This window comes from Cebus imitator, unplaced genomic scaffold (genome assembly GCF_001604975.1).
Source record: "Cebus imitator isolate Cc_AM_T3 unplaced genomic scaffold, Cebus_imitator-1.0 Scaffold307, whole genome shotgun sequence".
Lineage (NCBI taxonomy): Eukaryota > Metazoa > Chordata > Mammalia > Primates > Cebidae > Cebus > Cebus imitator.
In genome coordinates this window covers 2,419,915-2,436,941 of record NW_016107622.1, presented here as the reverse complement: position 1 = coordinate 2,436,941, position 17,027 = coordinate 2,419,915, and the positions used below count along the sequence as shown (strand labels likewise).

Genomic DNA, 17,027 nt, shown 5'->3' with positions numbered 1-17,027 from the left:
GATGGAGTCCTGCTCTGTCACCAGGCTGGAGTGCAGTGGTATGATCTCAGCTCACTGGAAAACTGCTTCCTGGGTTCAAGTGATTCTCCTGCCTCAGCCTCCCAAGTAGCTGGGACTACAGGCATGTGCCACCACGCCTCGCTAATTTTTCTATTTTTAGTAGAGACAGGGTTTCACCATGTTGGCCAGGCTGGTCTCGAACTTTGAGCTCATCATCGGCCTCCCAAAGTGCTAGGATTACAGGCGTGAGCCACTGTGCTCGGCCGATGACACAGTATCTTAAAGTTCATTCATTCATTCAAGAAGATATTCACTGAGTACTCACTAAGTCATAGTACAATGCTGAATGGTAGAGCAGTGAACACAGTGGAATAGAATTGTCATTCCCATGGAACTTAAGTGAGGGAGACAGAAAATATATTAGATATATAATATAATATATAATGTAATATAATATATAAGAGAGTTTAGGATGAAAATAAGCAGTACATGGCTGGGTGTGGTGGCTCACGCCTGTAATCCAAGCACTTTGGAGGCCAAGGTGGGCGGATCACCTGAGGTAGGGAGTTCAAGACTAGACTGACCAACATGGTGAAACCCCGTCTTTAAAAAAAAAAAAGAAAGAAAATAAGCAGTACAGAGATATAAGACATAATTGGGTAGAGAGTTGTTAGGGTCGTTGGTAAAGGCGACCTAGGAAGCCCTCACTGAGAAGATAAGTCTTAAGACTTATGAACATGAAGGAATGAGTTTGAGGATATTTGAAGAAAGAGAGTCACACACAGTTGAAAGAGCAAGATCAAAGGTCTTGAGGTGGGGCAAGGCTGGTATGTTAAGAAAGTGAAAACCAGATAGCAAGGAGACTAGTGTGGTGGAAAAGGAAAAGCTAGAGGAGAATTAGAAGATGAAGTCCCAATGAGGTTAGGTCCTTCAGGACTTTGGCTCTGAACCTGAGAGCCATGGGGAACTGTGGAGCATTTGGAGCAGAGAGTGTCTTGATATTACTTTTAGCAGAAATGCTTTGGTTGCTAGTGTTGGTGTTGATTAGATAGAAAGTGAATCAGGAGGACCAGCTAGGAGACTACCGCAACAATGTAGGCAAGACATAATGGTGGCATTTGGACTGGCGTAGCAGTGACATCCGTGAGAAACAGTTGAATTCTGGGTATAGTTTGAAGCTAGAGCTGATAGGATTTGCTAGTGAATCAGAAGTGGGTTGTAAAAGAAAAAAGTGGTGTCAAGGATAACTACAAGACTTTCAGCCTGAGCCACCATATGCTGAGCTGAGAAGGGTGGGGATAGGGAGTGAGGAGCAGGTTGGTGGAGGTTATAAAGAGTTCAGCTTTGGATCTATCAGCTTCAAGCTGCCCATGACCCCATGATTGGAGGTCTGGGTTGGACATAAATGTGAGAATTATCTGCATAGAGATGGGATTTAAATAGAGGAGTTTGAGGGTTATCACCAAAAGGGAGAGAGCTATGTAAAAGAAGAGAATATAGTCGTGAGGGTTCCTGGGTGGTTGACCTACACAGAATTGGGCAGACTGCTTCCTCTCCTCCTATATATCCACTTGGACTAAAGCTCCTTGGAATCACATTAGTCTTCTGGGCAGCTCCACATACTGTGGACTTGTATTGAGCTTTCTGCTTCTGACTTTCCCAGCCTATCCTCTGAGTCTTTCTCCTATAAGCTACTCCTAATGTGCATCCTCCTCCATCCCACCACCTCTGGGTTGCATCCACTGTGCAGAGGCTGGTGGACCCCCATGAAAATTTACTTTGGAAGTCAAGACTGATAATGCTAAACTCTAACACCAAAGGTATAAAAAGATTTATTACTTACAAAATAGAAGTCTCAGAGATCAAGATGGGCTTCTCAAAGAAAGGATACTCGCTCCATATTTACATCACGAAAGGAGGCTGAAGCTGGGTCAAGGTACCCATGCGTGGAGAAGGACTTGCATGGTTTGTATCTCCTGCAGGAGCCAAAGAAGGAAACACCCAGCCTATTTTAAAAGCTTTCTCTGAGATGGGGCAAAAGGGAAAGAATGAGGGGCGAGGGTTAAAATATGGCAGTAGTCAACTATCAAAAGATAATATTAGATACATTACTATATCCTGATTTTGTGTAATTAATATTATGGACTTGAGTTCAGGGATCATCCATTTATCCTTATTCAACTCATTCTTGTTAAATGTAGCCCATTAACCCAAGCTACTAAAAACTCCTTGGATCTGATTCTGTGAAAGAGTATATTTGCAATACTACCAAGCCATTCATCAGTGGAAAATGTAAGATGATAGCCTCAATATTATTAATAATTGATTTAAAAATGCTGAATATTACAAAGCTAAGAAGAAAGCACTGTGGCACCCCACTCAACTCTTTCTTCCAGGTAGGCATAATCTGTTAGCCACCCTTCGAATGTAGCCAATCACTAATTTGCTACATTAAACTGGCATCCAAACCTTATTATTCCGAATTGTCTCAAAGAAGATCATTGTATTAGTCTGTTCATGTGTTTCTATAAAGAAATACTTGGGGTCGGGTAACTTATGAAGAAAAGCATTCTAATTGGCCCATGATTCTGCAAACTGTATGGGAAGAATGGTGCCAGTAATGCTTCTGGCTTTGGAGAAAGAGAAGCACTGGGGAGACTTGCTCTTATTCATGGTGGAAGGTGACAGGAAGCCAATATCTCACATGGCAAGAGCAGGAGCAAGGGGGAGGGAGGTGTCACACATTTTTAAACAACCAGTTCTCACATGAACTCACTCATCACCAAAGGGATAGTGCTGAGCCATTCATGAGGGGTCCACCCACATGATGCGAACACCTCTCACTAGGCCCCGCCTCCAACACTGGGAATTACAGTTTAACATGAGGTTTTTAGGGGACAAATACCCAAACTATATCAGTCATAAACAACAATGTGAACTCTCTTGCATAAACCCAGATGATTTACAAAATTAATAATAGTATCAAAGGAAGAAATGTGGTTATATTTGCTTTGTGAATAGCTACTGAGAATGCTGTTGGGAATCCATCATAACTATACCTCCCTGAAGCTTTATGAATTTAGTTTCATCTGGTTCTGGTCTCCTAATACTGCTCTTAGTACCCAGAGATCTCAATGACAAAGTATTTTATACTGTGTTTATAATTCATTATTATAAGGAGATATGAGTTCATTTAGAACATGTAGGTACTGACCAATAGTCTTTACCCTCATTGGGGTTCAATTCCTTACTAATGATGTTCAGCTGGAGTTTTGGAGGTTGAACACCATAATTTTTATATCATCATTATATCATTAGTTCAAAGTCACAGGCCTTCTTTTGCTCTGTAAGTTTCTTTGGTATTTTTAATCCTTCCTCCTCCTAATCTCATCTCATCTGGGACTCTAGTGACTGATGTGAATCTAACTGGCTCTAGCACTTTCATACTCAGTGTCCATTTCATCCTTCACTCATTTGATACCTTCTATTTGCCATGTTCCTAGTGCTGTATTACCAAGATGATGAATACAAAATACATGAATACTTTTCAATTGTATTTTTCTTGAAGAACATCTGAAGCTACATTTTTTAGTGTTCTTTCCCCTTTCCTCCTCATTTTATAATTTAGCAATTGCACTCAAAATTGTATTTTTGAGAACATCATAACACTTTTGAGTCATAATCTCCTTAGGAGTCTCATGCCATGAATAATGCATATCTTTTCTCTAAACATTTTGCAGAAATTAGTCTACAGTGTACAAATCGTGATGTCCAGTTTTCTTTTCCTTGGAAAAAAACAAAATTCAAGATAGCCCGGTCACTTTCTTTTAGACTTCACATTACTGCCACTTCGTCAATAAGTTCCCCTTGTTGTCAGAGCTAGGTCCAAAGTGGTTGTTTCCTCTGGCTGTTTCCTAGCCTTTTGAGAGATTTAGTTGTCATTAACGATATTCAAGAACCTTTGACATAGTTGGCTTTTCACTAAAAAAAATATTTGGCCTATTCATAGCTGGTTGAAGTCTTGGTTCACTGCTGATAAGAACAGAAACCTTGCCTGTCTTGTTCACCACTAATTCCTGCATCATGATAGGGCCGTATGGCCACTAATATTATAACTTAGTGTTTTCTGCCTTTGGGAAATGGAGATGTCTATGCAGCATGAATCTTTTCAACCTTTAACACTAATCTGCTTCTCCTCTTAAAAATCTTTTTTTTTAAATAAGACAAATTCTTCCCTTACCATGTTCTAATGTAGAGGGCAATCACATTACATTTCAGATATTCATTGTTTCATATTTTTATTCATTTAACAAATATTTATTGAGTGTCTATGTAAGAATAACAATAACATTAAAAGCTATCGTGATTGAACATTAACTATGTGTTGGGCACTTCCTAAGGCAATTTATATGAAGTAACTAATTTGACCTTTACAATCCAACTGAGATGCAGAGATGTTGAGAGAATTTTCCAAGGTTAACATTTTAAGGGGAGGAATATGGCAGCATTCTGGGCACTGGTGATTGAGCAATAGATAACATGGGCAGGATTCCTTTTCTTAGAGAGTTTACATTTCAGCGGGGAAAGTAAATGGTAAATAAATTTTAAAAGGTACTTTGACAGAATATGTGCTGTGAAAAGAAAACCATGAGGATTTTCTAGAGGGAAACTGGAGAAGAAAATACCTTTTATCCGATAGCCAGGGAAGGGCTCTCTGGGGAGGTAACAGTTTAACTGTGCTTCCTCCAGGATGTTTTCAGTAGTGTGTAACAGAAAACTGAACACATGATAGTTTAAATAATAGGAGAATTTGTTATCTTACATAGAAAATGCCTTAAGCCAGGCATGGTAGTACATGCCTGTAGTTCCATCTACTCTAGAGGCTGAGGTGGGAGGATGGTTTGAGCCTAGGAGTTTGAGGCCAGTCTGGGCAACAAAGAAATACTCCATTTCTTTTTTTTTTTAAAAAAAGATGTCTTAAGATAGAAGGACTCTGGGATCTGGGAATAGTTCAGAGGGTAAGGATGTAAGGAAATACTTCTTCTTCCATGCCTGTCTCTGCATGGGGACTGGCTACCACCTTGCTTGCAAGATGGAATGACACTTCTAGCCATTCTGTCCTCATCTACCTCAGGCAAAGTTCATAGGTAAAAAGAAAGATTTTTTTTTTTTTCACAGATCTCTTTTTTTTTTTTTTTTTTTTACTTTTCTCCTTTTTTTTTTTTTTTTTTTTTTTTTTTCCTTTTTTCTCTATGGTTTAAAACAACTGTTTGGTAACATTATAATATCAGCTTCTTTAACAGCAAGGAAATTGTATTAGTCTGTTTTCATGCTGCTGATAAAAACATACCTGAGGCTGGGTAATGTATAAAGAAAAAGAGGTTTCATGGACTCACAGCTCCACGTGGCTGGGGAAGCCTCACAATCATGGAGGAAGGTGAAAGGCATGGCTTACATGGCAGCAGGCAGAGAATAAGAGTCAAGCAAAAGGGGTTTCCCCTTAAAAAACAATCAGATATCACGAGACTCATTCACTACCACAAGAACAGTATGGGGGAAACCAGCTCCATGATTCAATTATTTCCCACAGGGTCCCTCCCACAACATGTGGGAATTATGGGAGCTACAATTCAAGGTGAGATTTGGGTGGGGACACAGAAAATCATATCAGAAATCTTTGTTCCCAGCAGACTTCATATTATGCCATATTGGCCAAAATTGTGTCACTTGTATGAGGAATGACATTTCCATGTCTGGTGCAGAGTCTAGCTTTTAGTTAGACTGATTGAGTCAGTCACTGGAGCTTGGGTTTTTATCACTTTTCCTAAGTCCAAGAACAAACAGAAGAGTAAACACTTAAAAAATTAGGCACAAAAAAGGGGATAGATTGGGATAGGCAATTGCTAGTCCCTGTAATAAGCCTCATCCTGAGAAATGGGAAGATGTCGACCATATGAGGATCTGGGGGAAGAATTTTCAGAGAAGTAAACAGGTACAACTCCTTGAGTGTAGGAACTAGTTTGTCACGTGCTCACCTGGGATCACAGGAAGTAGGGAAACAGGAAGAGATGAGAAGTGAAATGGTGCAGTGTTTGAATGTGGGCTCAGGAGCTGTAGTTTCTGGGTTCAAATAACAGACCTGTGTTTATTGTTTGCCATTTCACAAATTAAGTTAGCTGTGTCTCAGTTTCCTAATTGTTAAAACACATATAAATAATAATATAAACTCATGAAATTGTTAAAAGATAAAAAAGACAAAGAAAATAAACAATTAGAACAGGTTGTGGAATATTGTAGGTATGGGGTGATGAATGCAGCAAACCACCACCATGGCATGTGTATACCTATGGAACAAACCTGTATGATCTGCACACGTACCCCAGAACTTAAAGTATAATAAATACATTTTAAAAAAGAGTATTGTAGGTGCTCAGTATTCTTGAGTCAGCTATCATTGTTGAATCACTGGTTCGGAGTTCAGATCACATAGAATCTTGGATCACCTAGAACAAGCGTGTCAGTTTTATTTAAATTAAACCGTAAAGCCATTGAAGTGTTTTATGCAGGCAGTGATCTAAAATGATTTAGATTTTCACAGATTAGTTTTTTTTTTTTTTCCTGCTATGTATACAGTACAGGGAAGGGGGGGAAGAGTGAATGCAGGATAGTTAGTAGGATTTTACAGTAAAGCAGGTCAGGTGGGTTTGACTAGGGTGAAACCACTGGAGAGGAAGTTAGAGCCAACAGACTTTAACAGCTTACACTTCAGCTCGTGGTTTAGGGAAATAAGGACTTCTGAATGTCTGACATGTAAAATTGAAAAAATTGTGATGCCTTTTACAGAGATGGGGAAGGATCCCATAGGATTCATAAAACTGCCAAAGGGGTCTATGGAACAAAAATGTTAAGAACCCTGTTTTAAAATCCTTTGTCCATGAATCCCCTCTTCCATGTTTCTTTCGAGATTTTCTTTTATCTTTCCTGTCTTCTTGGTAACTCACTTTCTCCCAATCTACACACTTGATCTGATGATCCATAAAGCAATTTGTGAAGATGATTTAGGTCAAGCTGGTTTATCATACAGCAGAAGTGAGAACACAATGAATTTAGCACTAGATTGTTGAATATGTCCCAGAGCTTTCAAAGCCCAGCTGTTCAAGTTCAGTAAATGACTCTCATAAAAACTGATTGGTAGTTATGTTCATTTTTATTTCTCCTACCCTTTCCTTCCAGCTGCTAAAGCCTAATTTTTACTGTAGGTCAAAATAATTTTAATTTCTTTCATTCTCAAAGTCAAGTTAAAAGGAGACAAAAGCCATCTCAGTTTAGCCTGATCGCATTCCACTGACCTAGTCCAGATGGCCTTCAGTGATGGGTGGATACAGGCCCCTCTCCTACCTGTCCCTCAAAGTGTCCTGTGAGGATACAATCTAAGTAGATATCCATCATCTTTGCATACCACATGGACTTTTTTGCACATGTTTTACTGAACATCAACATTTAAAAAGGCAGTTCATAAAGTTCTTGCAAATAGCTCAAACCATATTGCATTTTAGTGGTGACAACAAAAACAAAACCTTATAAATTATACTTCTTTTTTTTGGCAAGGTCCACTGTCATGTGTGTGTGGCTCTGCAAGTACTATAAGTCACAGGACAAGTTTTGCTATACCTAAAGATGATATCATTGACATGCCACTAGTATTGGGGCACTTAAATTATCTTTCTGGTAGTGATGATGAAGTGAGGCTTTTAAAATATTTCTTTCCACTTTTCTTCTTGTGATAAAAATCACTATATCACTCAGGACACTTTTTGTTGCAAATTATAGAAACCCAACTTGAGCTAGTTTTGGCAGAAAATCTAGGCATAAAGATCAAAGGAAGAGTAAAAGACATTTTTACAAGGCAAGGAACAGAGCAGTTTCGGGAGTCTCGGGAACAGGCACTGATGTTTGAATACTGCCTAGGTTCCTTTGCTTTCCATTCTCCATCTCTCATCTTTTTTTTTTTCTCTCTCTCTCAGCAGAACACCTTCTTCCACTGACAGCTTTGAGGCTGTATCTTTCCAGTGTTAGAATCAGAAACGAAAGGAGTCTATGTCTCAACTCCAAATAGAAAAATCCTAAAAAAGAACACTGATTGGTGATGTTAGGACAGAGGCCCAACAGCCACCAAATCATTGCAACAGGAAAACAAAGGTTACATCGTAAGTGAGCAGCCCTCAGATCATGACTAGATAGGTCAAGGGGTAGTTCCCTAAGAGAGTGGGGGACGCTGTTCTCAGAAGAGAACCCTACTCAACAAAAACAAAACAATTTTTAAAACGGCAAGTGTTTACTAAAAGAACCCATTTGCGAGATGGCCTGAAAAAATTGGCGGTTAACTCAGCAACTAGGAAATAGATTTACTGATTCAGGAGTGGCACATACCTCTCGTTAGTTTTCAGCCTCAGGCCCTTAAACTATTGGATGATTTTCTCAATAGACTTAGATATCTAATTCAAGATCAGTACTTTTCCAGCAATCAAATCTTATTGAATTGTTTTGCTTTCTTTATATCTCTGTTTTAATTTAAAGAAGTTTTCTTTTTTTGTTGCCTATTATGTGGTCCAGGGAATTTCTTTTTTAAGAAGCCATCTAGTATATAATGAACCTGAACTGCTTTGGAGGTTAATCAGTATTTGCTTTATATACCAATGACTAGTTTATAGATAAGCAGAATTATTTGGGCCAGATAGTAACACATATCTGGAAGGAATTTTATTGATAGCTGGCATAATCCCTACATTTGACCAACCAAGTCAGATCCAGAGAAGGTAAATGAGTTGCCCAAGGTCACACCTGTCGTTATGAAAAAAGCCAGCACTGACACCCCAAGATGGCCTGACTTCTCTAGTTTTCTTTATCTTTTTTATCACATCAGGCTTAGTGAACAAAAGTGAATATAAATTCAACAGGAATGCATGTGAATATAAGTTTGGGTCATCCCAGTTCACATTGACGAATACTTGCTGCCGTTACAACTTAGAATATCAAGGGCAAACGGGGGGTACCTTGCACCGAGAGCAGCTTTCCTCTCTCGTGTGCAGGACATTCAGTGTTGAGAATATTGTGGGCAGCGTAAAAGAATCACAGAGGAGATAGATTCCGTCTCTCTTCTTTCGACCCATGTCCAGTCAGGTTCTACTCACCATGTGTCCCTCCAAGCAGCCTCTCCTTTGCTGTGCCACTGATGCGACAGCTCCTTATTTTCCCTGCTTCCCAAACAGCATCCTTCCAACCCATCATCACCATAGTGATCTGTCTAAAATGCAAATGGGATTGCATCAGGCTCAAGCTCAAAATAGTTCAATGCCTACCCCTTCCTTCAGCCAGACAGGATAAAATTCATTCTCTTTGTACCATCATTTCTCTCTGCCTCTATTCTCAATTCCTGCCAAACCTGGTCCCTGATTTGTTAATATTCTACACAGACCTAATAATTAGGACTCCTAGAAATTGGGGCCATGGAGCCTTACTCATCTTGACGTATCTGGTAATGCACAAGTGTTTATTGAACTGGATTTCTTTTGAACTAGTCTGAAAATCAAACAAAGCTGTTTACTGAATAAGTTAATGTTTTTCTGATAAAACCACAACTATAAGTAATTTCTTTTATATGTTACATCTTTGGTCTTCTGAAACTAGATTCATTACTATTATGGTACTATAAGCAACTGATGAAATAAATGGAATTTGAATTTTGCAGTCTGATTTGCAGCTTGAGGGAATATCATGGAATGCAATGCAAGGCAAAATCCTGACTAAATGTGGGCAAGGAATTTTTCTTTCTTATGTGGTTTTTGATACTCTGGGACTATTTAAGTTTTTTGCTCTTTTGAATCTTTTTTTTTATGTACTTCTGCTCTAATTTTATTTTTGAAAAAGAGTGAATGGAATTTTAAAAAGAGCAATTGCTACTAAGAGCAGAAGACTGTAAGTCCTGATATACACAGAAATCAAACCATGCTGGAAGAAAGATATAATTCTATGAGGGGTATCTGGATTGCAGTTCACTGATTCCAGTGTCTGTGGACCTCCCTGAAGGTGGGAAGACCTCCCCTGCTCAGCTGTCAATAAGAAAGGTAAAGCTGAGGATGTCCTTTCCATTGAAAGAGTGAAGATTATTTCTGAGATTGTTAGTGAATATGTTTATCAAGATATATGTGAAATAGGAGAAATACTTCACTACCCTCAGATCTCCTTTAAAATAGTGTCATTAAAGAAGCCTCTGAATGGTGTTATGTAGGGGCATTAAGGGACCTAGTAAAAGGTGGGCCTGATTAACTGGCACTAACTCAGTTAGAGGAAGGTTGAATTCAGAGAAGTTCAGCAGTAGTTGAAATCGTGGTGTCTTCAGAGGTAATATTTTTGGTATGATCAAAATATAGAGTGGGGATAAACTTAGAAAATAGGAGGAAAGTTTTGACTGTGAATATAGCTCAGTGTCAGCTTCAAAACATCAGGTATTAGCTTTCCCACAGCAAGACAGATTCTGGGTTCCGTCATTCTGATACTAACTGCACTGGTCTGTATTCTTTTTGGAACTGAGAGGGGCTGAGGGCTGTCAGGGTCCAGCATCAGTGACTCTGGAGTAGGTAGGAAGCAGAGACCATATGCTCATTTCCAATTCACTGGCCTTCTCTCTGTCCCCATTCCCTGGATCATGTTTGGTACACAGAGGCATGTTATAGAAATGTATTACATAAATCATAATTTACCCTTTTCATCAAATATGTAGTTCAAAAAACAGACGGAACTTGTTGTTTCAAAGAGATACTTTCTGAGACATTCTTAATTTTAAAGGTATCTGCGCTGCCTCACCGTTGGCTTGTGTGACCTTAATGTCTCCTGGTTATAAGCATCTATTTCCAAAATCAAGTTCTTTTCCTTTGTCTAGATGTCTTCTGTTCTGATGGCTCCCACACACATCAAGGCTGGTGGGGTCCAGTCAACAGCTCCATCCCTAAATGTGCCCCACAGACACATGCCATATTTCAACCAGTCTGGTGTAATTTTCGCTCAACTCTTCTCTTCTTGTCCCATTCCCGGCATACCTGGACCATGTTTCTACTGGGCTTCATTTTTCTTTCCAAGGATACAGACTTAAAAACCTTGGAATCTTTATTTTTATTATTATTATTTTTTAAACTCAGCAGAGGCATGCATTTCCCCACATCCAGTGAGTTCATATGACCAGCCCATCTTCCTTCAGACTTTTCTCCTGACTACTTCTTCCTTTTAACTCCTCTGCAATCACCCCACCCAAACCCTCTTTGCCTCATATGCAGATTATCACAGCCTCCCACAAGCTTCTCCTGTCTGCAGTTTTTGCCATCCACAAATCACCTGGCATTTTGGTGTAGACAAATTTTCCCTACAGAGATTTTCTCAAGTTACCAGCTTGCTGGCTTGTATGCAATTTTAAGTTGTGCCATTTTGCAAAATGCTTTGCAAAGGAGGGATCCATTGTTCCTGCAAATGTGTAAAGCTCTGTCCTTTTCTTATGTCTTGGTTTATGACGGAGCTCTTGCCTGGGAAGTCTTGCCTTTATTTTCTGCCACTTGTCAGGGCTTAGCGGTAACATCTCTTATCGCTTAGCAAACTATTTCTTTTTTGGGGTGTGAGGAGGTCTCACTACCATACCCAGGCTAGAGTGCAGAGGCTATTCACAGGCACCATCATTGTGCAATGCAGCTTTACACTCCTAGGCTTGAGACTCCTGAGTAGCTGGAACTACCGGCATACATCACCACCCCTGGTTTCCTTTAGTAAACTTTTGGTGTGACTCTTTCAGTCTTCACTGAGCTCATCCTTGGCTGATCTTCAGCTTTTAGAAGGTGTATTGTTTTATGCAGTTTCTTTTTATTTCATCTGTAATAATACATAACTATAGATGAAATATATATAGAAATATATTTATTATAAATTATAATGATAGATGAGCTATATAGAAACATTTCATCAATAATTGTATGGTTTCCTTTTATTTCATCTATAATAATATATAATAATGTCAGATATGTTATAAGTTCATTGATGTTAGATACCTGGCCTCAAATGTCACTGGTGGTCACTTTGGTACAAGTCTAAGTATGTACAATGTTCTGCGGGCTTAATAAATATACCCTCTGCTTAGAAATATGCTGTTGGAACAACTCAGTCTCTTGTTCCTAATTGGCAAACACCAGATATTTTAAATCTCAAAAAGATACTCAATGTTGTTTGCAGCTGTTTTGTGGTCCTTATGTTCTAGGATCTTTTGGGCAGGCTTCCCAAAGGATAATGGCTAAAGAAAGAAGGGGTTCCCTCTGTATTTTAATAATGTATGCTGCAAGCAGGCAGAGCTAATGTTAATTCCACAACGTGCTTTATAGAGAAAATGTTAGTAGGAATGATTCAACATCCAGTATTTTTATAGTCATCACTTTTATTCTCGTATTTCTGTGGTTGAAAATGAATGAACTCTACTCGCTGTTCTCATATCCAGTGATTTCAAGGCTCGTCTTTGATCACTTAGTAGCAGCAGTAGTAGGAAGTAATAGTAATAGTCAAAGTGGCAGATGTTAACTGTATCAGTAGAAATGGCAGTAATATCTGCCATTTATAACTGTGATCCAAGCAGTGTGCTAGCTATGATACATAGATGATTTCATTTACCTTTATAGAACCCTAGGAACTCTTCCTGTTCACCGTTATAAGACAGGAAACTTCTTCAAGGAAGACAATAAGTTGCCTGGAGGCTTATTATCTTATTTGTAGACCTGGAGACCAGGCTCAAATCTGTCTAATTTCAAAGCCAGAGTTTAGAGTAATATTACTTAGTGAAATCAGTGGGAATAAACTTTAAAACATAAACTATTGGCTTTTGCATACATTTTGTTGGTGCCTTCTTGTATGCTGTGATTGTATCAGATTCATTGCATCCTGAGTTTTTCAAGGTACCAATGTGTAGTCGACACAATCTTGGAGAGTGAATTTGAGCAATTCAGAGATCTTGTATAGGATAATCACCTCATAAACCCTACTACCCTTTCATCAGACAGTTAAGCATGAATTCTTGAGGTATTTCTATTCACGTAAGCTGAATGTGTGATATTGTAGAATTCACTTTAATTTTGACTTTTCCAATCTTAAATAACAAGTTCATTCAAAAAAAGTTATGTGAATGTCCTAGGGGTTCATGATAGAAATAATTTACTGGTTTTTGAGTACATTACAGACTGAAACTGTGGAACTCAGGCTATCTCCCTGAGTTCATCCTAGTAGGAATGTTATCATTCTTCATTTATTTAGGATTTCTGTCTGCACATGTTCTTCGTGGTGCAGCTGCTGTGTATGTTGAAGATATAATGTGTGAAGCTGGTCTGTAGTTGAACCAGTTGCTGTCTGGCAAGTGTTATTTGTGGTTCATTTCATAGTCCTATGTGATGTGTGCATGATTTGTTCTTGGCCCTGACTCAGAAGATGAAAACCAGAAACATTTAACATATAAATAAAGAAGTGTTTTGTACTGGTCTTTTGGAAGTGTTAAAGTTGGTTAGTTATTTCAATACTATAAGCAGTTTATTTTTTTTCATCAGATAACACTGGTTAAGAGTTAATAGGAGTATAGAAATAATGTTCTCTGACTTCACATTGTAAACCAAAAATAAAATTTGAAGCCCCCTACCAGGCTGAATAGACCCTTCTCGAGGCCAACAGGATTCCAAAGAAACCAGAAGAACAATGAGAACACACGGACACGGGGAGAAGAGCATCACACACTGGGGCCTGGGGGTGGGGGTCTAGGGGAGGAGAAGCAGGGGGTGGGGGGATTGGGAAGGGATAGCATTGGGAGAAATACCTCATGTAGATGACGGGATGATGGATGCAGCAAACCACTACCATGGCATGTGCATACCTATGTAACAAGCCTGCACGATCTGCACATGTACCCCAGAACTTAAAGTATAATAAATACATTAATTTAAAACAAACTAGCTCAGGCCATGATAGGAAGCGAGTGGGTCCCCACAAGTCTCATTTTGCACCACCCACTGCTCCCTCCCTGCCCGCCTCCCCCACTGTCTCTCTCAGAGTTTAGACAGGACTGATCAGCATTATTGTTAAAATAGAGATCTTAAGACTGACAGAACAGAGGGCTTTAGCAAAAAGATACTATATTCCAACCTGACTCTAGTATAACATCACATGACAGGTAAAGAAGAAAATAAAAATATTTTCCTCAAAAATATGTTTCCTTGACATATTTTGAAAAGGCCCTGCAAAGTTGTCTCTTGTGGTAGCAATCTGCATTCTCTAGAGCACCTCTTTCCCTTACTAGGCCTTTTCTGGAGTATCTGGTACCTCTTAAAAGCCTAAATAGGAAATATTTGCCATTTATTATGTCTAAGGGCAGCCACCTATGAGACTTTTTATAATAAGATCCTTGGTCTCTACAACACCTTATTTTAACTCGGACACTCATATCTATTGATTCCAAGTCTTTAGGTAATAAGTTAACTCTTTCAACAGATTGGCAGTCAAAAAACCTTTAAACCCACTTATGATCTGAAAGAGATCCCCCCTCCGACACCCTACTTAGAGATGCCCTGCCTTTCTGGGACCAACCCATGTATACCTCACATGTATTGATTGATATCTTATGTCTCCCTAAAACATAAAACCAAGCTGTAACCCAGCCACCTTGGGTATATGTTCTCAGGACCTCCTGAGGCTGTGTCATAGGTCATGGTGTTACCAGAAAGAGATCTTGATCCAGACCCCAAGAGAGGGTTCTTGGATCTCATGCAAGAAAGAATTCAGGGAGAGTCTGTAAAGTAAAAGCAAGTTTATTAGGAAAGTAAAGGAATAAAAGAATGGCTACTCCATAGTCAGAGCAACCTCTGGGCTGCTGGTTGCCCACGTTTATGGTTATTTCTTGATTATACGCTAAACAAGAAGTGGATCATTCATGCCTTCCATTTTTAGAGCACATAGGGTAACTTCCTGATTTTGCCATGGCATTTGTAAAATGTCATGGCGCTGGTGGAAGTAAAGTAGTGAGGATGAGCAGAGGTCACTATTGTCATCATTTTGGTTTTGGTAGGTTTTAGCTAGCTTTTTTACTGCAACTGGTTTTAATAACAGTGTCTTTGTCACCTGTATCTTGTGCCAACCTCCTATCTCATCCTGTGACTAAATACCTTCAACATCTGGAAATGCAGCCCAGTAGGTCTCAGCCTTATTTTACCCAGCCTCTCTTCAAGATGGAGTTGCTCTGGCTCAAACACTTCTGACAGTGGTCCTCACACTTCGCTCAGAATAAATCTCTTCAAATGTTTTACAAAGTTTGACTATTTTGTGTCAACAACAAATCCCTGGGATTACACAGCTCTCGGTCCTCCTTTGAAGGAATCTCTAATGGTGTCTCCGGATGCTGAGGAACAGTTGAGTTATGGTACCCTGATGGTGAGACTGATTCTGGAAAACTTCTACAAATGTGCCCCTTGCCATTGTCAAAACTCTACTTTGTGATATTTGTGGATGCCAATGCCACAGTTGTGGGGTCTTTGAAGGCAGATCATCTGCTGCCCAGTGGTGTGCCAGGTGTCCTACTAAACAGAAAGCCCTCCTCCTTTCTCTGGAATACATACTTCCCAGATTCAGTTCAGAGCCATTTGTGTTTCTGATGGCTGTCAGACACTTCTCTTTTATCACAGACATTCATCCTAGTTTGGAGCCAAGTTCATGGGCTCTGAGGCTGAAGACCTATCTGTGTATCTGAGGAAAGGTAGAGGCTACTTCCTTTAAGTAAATTATTTTACAGAGCTCAAGCAGCATTTGACCAACAGGACTGTTGCTTATCTTCATGGAGATGTGTTTTTCTTGCGGGGCTGCGCTCACCAGAGGATGAGATACTTGAAATTGCTTCCTCTGCTTCAGCCTGAGGGCAGATTCCTACCCAAGAGAGATTTAGGTTTGTCATGCAAATTAACCTCTGGACAAGAGTTCCACAGTCCAGATTTGCCTTGAGGGTATGACTAAATCTTAATGCATTCCCAAGTTAGGACTGAGCTAATTCTACAGGTTATTGTTGGTTAAGTATTTCTGAGCCCTATATATGTTAGCTCAAAGTGCCTAATTTTATGAAATACAGCAGCCATTATGTTCTAGTTAATGTAATAAGAAGCTAAAATAGATTTGTATTAAGTGGCCTTGGCAATAACTTTCTCCTTTCCCCTGTCCCCTTTTCTTTAATCCTCTTTCCTCCTCTGCTTTCCTCCCTCTGTCCCTTCCTTCCACCTTCTCTCTTTTTCTCCCTTTCTCCCTCTCTATCAGCTCAGTTTTCCTGTTTGTCAGTGGGGTGAGCTTTCAGTACAAGTCAAAATTCATCTGCCTCACTTGCAAACACAGCATCACTGTTGTGCCCCTTCACTTTTGGATAACATCTAGTGATACCTGGTATCGTTAGTGTTTCAAACCTGCAGCAACTCGACTTCTCCCAAAAATACTGCGTATACCTTGCTAGTTATTGTAGATAAGTAGTGCTTTCCAGTTGAGGTGAATCCATCCTCGTCTTCCATCATGGTCAGAATCACATAGCACATGATGCTTTCAGGCTCTTCTCAAGTTGTGATATTTGTTATTGTGATGTGCTGTATTACACCTAATCTTCATTTCTGTCGTAAAATCAGCATGGGAAATTTGAGGAGTCGGAATTGTGGCATTTGTGAATATTTATATACAAATTTAGAATTTTTTTGACAGAAGAATTGACTTAACTGAATATTCAATATTGAATAATGAGCAAAGTTCATGCACAGAAAGAAACTGTTTCTGTATTAAATGTCAACCATGTGTCAGGTACTTTTCCAGATGCAGGTATACAGTGGGGAACAGATCAGCCCTGGTACTCCTGGAGCTTAGAGTACAGTAGCAAAGACATTCATTGAGCAGGTAACTACAAGTACAGGATGCCTTGTGAGCACAGAGTTGGAGGATAT

At 39.4% G+C, this 17,027-nt stretch overlaps 2 long non-coding RNA genes across 3 annotated transcripts in view; one reads left to right on the top strand and one right to left on the bottom strand.

Moving 5' to 3' along the window:
* Positions 1-9,400, bottom strand: part of LOC108285811 — a 17,971-nt gene extending 8,571 nt beyond the window's left edge. The window contains exons 1-2 of the long non-coding RNA XR_001817712.2: positions 9,192-9,400; positions 1,844-1,976 (exon numbers count right to left, since the gene is read on the bottom strand). This is a non-coding gene — a long non-coding RNA (uncharacterized LOC108285811). The remainder of the gene's footprint in view (positions 1-1,843; positions 1,977-9,191) is intronic.
* LOC108285810 overlaps positions 1-17,027 on the top strand; it is a 307,857-nt gene that overhangs the window by 84,903 nt on the left and 205,927 nt on the right. The gene's annotated exons all lie outside the window — the stretch shown is intronic.